This window comes from Pinus tabuliformis, chromosome 3_2 (genome assembly GCF_031772625.1).
Source record: "Pinus tabuliformis cultivar Carrire ecotype Pingquan chromosome 3_2, CPIR1, whole genome shotgun sequence".
Taxonomy (NCBI): Eukaryota; Viridiplantae; Streptophyta; class Pinopsida; order Pinales; family Pinaceae; genus Pinus; species Pinus tabuliformis.
This window is the reverse complement of record NC_142302.1, coordinates 132,504,287-132,511,469: the sequence shown is the minus strand read 5'-3', so window position 1 is coordinate 132,511,469 and position 7,183 is coordinate 132,504,287.

The following is a 7,183-nucleotide window of genomic DNA, read 5'->3' as shown; positions in this document are numbered from 1 at the left end:
CAAGTAATTTCTCAAGCACAATACCTTGACTTGGTCTATACTCAGTCAGGTACGTTACACGAGAAAATCCTCGACCTTCCCAAGAAAAATCAAATCGCTGCAGTTCCTTCGGGATCTCATGCCGCCGATGGTATGATTGGTACGATTAACACTAAAAGTAAGAAGAAATCTTCCAAGAATTCTTCTCCTATCATAACCTTGCCTGATTCCCCGACAGGAGATTCTTCCACGGAGATTTCCGCCGATATTCACGTTGTAGAGTCATCTATAGCCAAATCAAAATCCGGTGGGAAGAAGAAAGGGAAGAAGAAGAATAAAACAGACAAGAATTCAAAGGAGAAACCTGAAAAAGCGGAATCCAATGATGAAAAACGCAAACCTTGTTATCCTTGTCTCGTTTGTGACGATGAACATTTTACAAGAGACTTCCCTCATCGTGCAGAGGTTGCGAAGATTGTCAAAGGTTCCCAAATGCCTGTTGTCTTGAAGGATCCTTTTCCAGCTCAAGACAGTAAGATGATAAGTTCTTCCTCGAGTGCCAATGAAGAACCCATCCTGATGATTTCCCACGTTAGGATTGCGACTTGATCGCATGATTATGGTAGTAAAAGTCCTGTTGATGGTAAAGAAGCAGAATCTTCTCATTCTAATCCATCAACCTCAGCTCCTGGTTCCGATCCACTACAGATCGAGAAACCTAATCCAGACTTGGTAATCAAACCGCCCACCAAGGGTATACTTCGAAAGTCAGCTTTCAATCCACATGTGAGAGCGGCTCAGAACTATAACATTGTTGAGGATTTAGCTGTTTCACCTTCAGCAATGTCGGCTTTGGAAGTGCTGCAATCATGTCTAGCACAGCGTAAATTACTTTTGTCGGCTATAGGAGTTGTTGACGTTCAGGACTCAAACCTAATAATTTTCGATCTAGAAAATAGTACACCGCGCTTACCTCATCAAATGGCTTTCCAGATTCCAGTGATAGTAAAAAATAGGCCTATTCATCGAACTGTGATTGATGAGGGAGACTCAACGTGTATTATGTCGATACAGTGATGGAGATCGCTTGGTTCTCCTTCGCTAAATCAATCCCCGACGATTCTAAAGGCCTTTGATGGCCGTGGGTTTCATCCTTTTGGCATTCTACAGGATTTGCCTATAGGGGTTGAAGGAAAAACCGTTAATCTAGATGTGGAGGTGGTTGATGCCCCTCTAGATTACAACCTTCTCTTGGGTCAAAGTTGGTCTTACGCTATGACAGCTGTCGTTTCATCGGTCGTTCGGGTTATAAAGTTTCCACATAATGGAAAGATCGTAACAATATACCAGCTGGCTTACTTTTCATCCGACCGAGCCTCTTCTGAAAGTATTCAGCATGTCGGTAAAACGACTATCCCGTATAAGGATGTTGGAGTAGGACTAGTTAAAGATGTCGGTTTACTGGGAACTTTTCCTTTTCCTCCGATCAACGCATCGTCTTCATTTGCAACCATTCATATGATTACATCAGACACCATTGTTTATGATGATCCTTGGATCATTCCTTTCGAATCTGAGATAGACTCATTTGGTGATGTCATGCCTTTGAGTCCATATGAAATTGCGTATGAGGCCATACAATCGTTTACCAACCCATATTCAACCGAAATTGACTTAATGAATGTGGTCCGTGAAGAATCACTTTTCACATCAAGCTCGGATTTAATCACGTTTTCTGAACTTGTTCACTCTGATGAGCAAATTCGTGAAATCCTATGTGTAGATGATTTACCATGGGAAGATCTCCATCACAGATCTTCGTTTTTTCCCGAGAATGATCGTTTTGAAAATGATTTTTCATCAATATTTACGACTGAATATGTCAAGGAACCTCAGAATCCAATGAAACATCCTGATTCAGAGTTAAATTTGGGAAACATCTCTTGAACTATTCCTATTGACATTTCGGTTAAGCCTGGAATTGTTGAGAGCATTCATATAGGTGCCTCGTGTACAGATGACGAAATTCAAATATAGAAGGCCCTATTTCAAGAATTTCGTGACGTGTTTTCCTGGTCCTATGAGGAAATGCCAGGAATTGATCCCGTGATTGTTGTTCATGAGATCAAGACTTACCCGGACGCTAAACCCGTCCGGCAATGTTTGCATCAAATTCACCCAAGAAAAGCTGCTGCAATTAAAGCAGAAATTGAAAAATTACTCAAAGCAGGTTTCATTTATCCGATCCCGTTAACGGATTGGGTATCGAATATTGTTCCGGTTAACAAAAAGCAAGGAACAATAAGAATATGCATCGATTATAGGGACATTAATCGAGCCTGTCCAAAGGACAATTACCCAACTCCCTATATCGATCAAATCATTGATGATTGTGCCGGCAGTGAAATATTATCCTTCATGGATGGCTTTTCCGGATACAATCAAATCAATATTCTACCTGTCGATCAACAAAAAACGGCTTTCATTTGTCCATGGGGGACATTTGATTATTGCAAGTTACCTTTTGGGCTCAAGAATGCCGGAGCAAATTTTCAAAGGGCCATGTCTTATGCATTTCATGACATCAAGCACATTGTGAAACCCTATCTCGATGACTTTCCTGCCCATTCATTACATCGAGCTGATCACCTTGTCCATTTACGAGCAATCTTTATGAGGTGTAGGCATTATCGAATTCGGTTGAACCCACACAAATGTGTGTTTTGTATAGAAACGGGTCGATTGCTGGGGTTTGTAGTTTCAAAAGCTGACATTCACGTCGATCCCTCGAAGGTCGAAGCTATTGTCAAATTTCCTCCTCCTTCGAGTCTTTGCCAACTCCAAAGTTTGCAAGGGAAAGCAAACTTTTTATGACGATTCATTCCTAACTACGCCGAGGTTACAAAGGGTTTTACCCGGTTGTTGAAATAGAATACTCCCTTCTATTGGGATGAGATAGCTAGAAATCGTTTGATGCACTCAAACACGCATTGACCCATGCACCGTTATTGCATCCTCCCAACTACAACCAGGATTACTTCCTGTATCTCGCCCCCTCTCTTTCCACCATTGGAATGGTCTTAGTTCAGGAAGATGAATTCGAAACTGAACATGTGATATATTACCTTAGTCGAACTTCAAATCCAACTGAGCTAAAATACTCACATGTGGAGAAATTGGCATTGGCAGCTGTTCAAGCTGTCCAACGTTTTCGTCACTACATTTTACTACGTAAAACTACAGTAATTTTGGATTTCAACCCTATGATCTACATTTTGACCAAGCAATTGATAGGGGGCAAGTACACTAAATGGATTGTTATCCTGCAGGAGTTTGACTTGGAATTTGAAAAACCTAAGTCTAAGAAATCTTTAGTTTTTGCGGAGTTAATGTGTGATTTCCCGCGTACTGATACGGAAACTATGGCGGAGGAGCCCATTGCGGACGAATCCTTGTTTCTAATCAGCACTTTAGATCCATGGTATGGGGATATCATCGTTTATCTCCAGACCCAATCCTTTTGGCCAAAAATTTCACGGTCAGAACGTCGAAAAATACGATTCCAGTCCCAACAATTCAGGATTATTGGAGATACTCTTTATCGCTGTGGGGCGAACTCTATTTTTCGACGTTGCTTAACTCACGAGGAAGCTGAAAGGGTTCTAAATGACTGTCACTCTGGAGCGTGTGGCGGTCATATGTCTGGGTATGCCACATCCCAAAAGATATTGCGCGCTGGCTACTTTTGGCCGTCTTTGTTTAAAGATTGTATTACTGCGGTCCGAAAATGCCACAACTGCCAAAATTTTGATCGAAAGATGCGCGCTCCACCTGCTCCTCTCCACCCTATAATTGTCGTTGGTGCTTTTGCCAAATGGGGTATCGATTTTATTACATGTAATCCTCACTCGGCCGGGGGGCATGCGTATATCATCCTTGCGGTAGATTATTTTACCAAGTGGGCCGAGGTGATGCCTACATTTGAGGCAGACGGCAAGACAGCTGCAATTTTCATGTTCAATCATATAATTGCTAGGTTTGGTGTCCCACAAGTGATAATCACTGATCATGGGCGTCATTTTCGAAACGTTATGATGACTGAACTTACAGGCCAGCTTGGTTTGCGTCACGATAGTTCAACCCCTTATTATCCACAAGCTAATGGTCTGGTTGAATCCATCAACAAAGTTTTAGTCATCATGATCCGACGAATCATTGGGATTCATCGGTCAAATTGGCATAACATGCTATTTTCAGCGCTTTGGGCATACCGAACTTCAGTAAAAACATCAACAGGGTTCACTCCTTTCCAACTAGTCTATGGTTTGGAAGTTGTGTTACCCATTGAATGCGAAATTCCGTCACTGCAAATGGCCATCGAGTTCCTTCCAGCCACTTCCGAAGAGGAAAGCGTTTGTTATACTTGGCTCAACTAGATGAGAATCGACGTGATGCTGCATTGGCAATCGAGACTCACGCAAAACGTATGAAAGCTCAGTATGATCGAACTGTGACCCCTCGAAATTTTTCGGAAGGAGATCTAGTCTTAGTTTACGATCAAGCTAATGATAAATTAGGCGCTAGAAAATTCGTTCCTATGTGGCATGGTCCCTATGTTGTCAAGCGAAAGCTAGCAAAAGGGGCCTATGAATTGGTAGAATTTGACGGGGACTCTTTACGTAAACCCATAAATGGTCTTTACCTGAAGAGGTATTATGCTTAAAGATGGGTATGGAGATTTTTCGTTAGGATAGTTTTTCTTTCTAGCTGGCGTGTTTTAGTTTAAACAGTGTGCTTAGCTTAGAGAGTGTTTTTTTCGTCATTATTCCTGCTTATCTTGGTTTTACACTTGATATTGCAGATGTCGATGCCTCTCCAAACATACGTTGGTTTCGCTGATGGTGCTTGTCGTAATACACGGAACATTTCTTCCACAGCTTGGGTTATCTATTCGCCCTTTGACGAGTTAGTATCTATGCATGGGGTAAGCCTTGGTCAAACAACGAACAACATTGCCGAGTATAGTGCAGTGATTGAGTTATTATCTGAATCTATTTCATTTGGGATTCAGAGTTTGATAGTGAGGTTAGATTCTGAACTCGTTGTATTACAGCTTCATAGAGTGTATGCCATTAGAAATCCAGTGTTATTAAGATTATTTTTGAGAGTGCATCTCTTGGAACGTGAATTTGATTATATTGAATATCAGCATATTCCAAGATCTTTAAATACATTAACAGATGCAATCGCTTCTCGAATGTTAAGTAGACATTTGCAATAATCATACATGTAAATTTAAAACCATTCCATAACATGATTTACAAGATAAGCCGGTAATAGTGATATATATATAGGAGTGTGTTAAAAAATACATCGTCCTCGATCATAGGTTGAAAAACACCTTATGATCGGCAAAAATGATAAGTACAAAAAACCAAAATGTCATATGTGCCCACAATAAGCGATCATCCTATCACTGGTGATGATCTCGATAAGAAACCACTGCATAGGCCACCTTGCAAAGGAACCTCCTAAAAGGTCCTGGGACCCCAATCACATAGCGCTGAAGCCGACGAGGAATGTCGTCTATAGTGGTCTCCGGAATATCTCTTGTCAAGCACTCGAGATGACCCTCCAACTCGGCCAAAACCTCTGCTGATTCGTCCTGTGGGGCTGGTGCGGCTGCAACTGGTTGTTTCCTCTCATAAGGCCGGAGAGCGACTCGTCTCTGTGGACCCACATATGGATTTGAAACTTTTGCTATCAGTTTTGGGACGATGGAAAAATAATAAAAAAATTAAATAGGAAAAATGTTGAAAATGATTTTACCTGAGTCATCCCACTGCTCTCCTGGTGGAAGAGCCATGTCTGGGTCACCACGAAAATCTAACCCAGCGTAAGGGAAGTCCTAAATAGAAAAACCTGGTTTTCCAACCATTGGAAATACTCAGGTTTGAATCGAGAAACCTATGTCCTCTCGTCCGGATGACGGGCCATAACTGCGACCCATCGCATCAGTTTGGGCTCTCGAGGAAGCCCAGCTCCAACAGTAAGGTGCTGCAGGATCAACATGGGAACCCTCTCCAGACCAAAACTCACAACCAAAGCCCCATAACCAAAGGTCTTTAGTTGTACGTTCTTGGCTCTGGTCAGTTGGCCTTTCACATTGGCCAACATAGCATCGCACCAGTTGAAGATGGTGCCTCGAAGGCAATCAACTGCCATACGCATCTGGGATCCGGTGGCAATATGTAATGCAGCACTCCCGCAAAGTCTGGTGACAGTAAACGCGATCACCATGAGTTCAGGAAGGGATATGGTTTTTATGTCTATCCCTTTGTCTCTAGCCTGGCTGTTGCACACTGGTCCTGTATGCTCCATCTGTCAACCAACCACTGTAAGAAATCCACCTGAGCCCTCATGCCAGGAATGGCCCAGAATTTGTACAAGCCCCATGCCTTCAAAGCATCAAGCGAAGGTTGATGATTCCATGTGGCAGCATCCAGGTCCTCATGCTCTCGTTCACGCCAATCTAGCATGATGTACTCTCTGCATCAAGTAAAAAGATAAATTAGAATGCTATAAATTATTTTGTTTAGGCCAATTTTAAGAAATTTTGGGTTAAAAATCCTCGCGACGAGGACCGCACCCTCCGCGTTAGACACAGTGCGTGGGTCCGCACCTTTCCTACATGGAAGGTTCGGACCCTGACTTTTTCCCCATTGAGAAAAAGTCGAGGTCCGCGGGTTGGCAGTGGTACACCTGCGGGCCCCCACGCACGTATTTTAAGCCTAAAAACCCTCCAAAAAATGAAATGAAAGCCTAAAACAAGAAATGAAATGGTTAAAAATGAAGATTAGGATGATGTGGATTACCTGGAGAATATGGCGTTCGATTTCGACGGTCGGATTTTCCGCAATATTCACGGGAAGTTTTCTGAACAAAAGCACTATTTTCTCACCCAAAACTCAAACGGTAAAAATGAATTGACGAAAGCCCTTTTTATAAGTTTTTTGAGTAAATAAATTACAAATTTGTTTATGTTTCACTTTGGAGAGGTATTTTTACAACATTTTTATCCATTTCAAACATGTATGAGTAATGTTTGCATTTTTGTTCAGGATGACGGATTATTCAGGTGAAACCTATCATTTTCGACGAAAAAACATTTAGAGTCACCTTTAAGCTCTTTTCTGACTCCTGA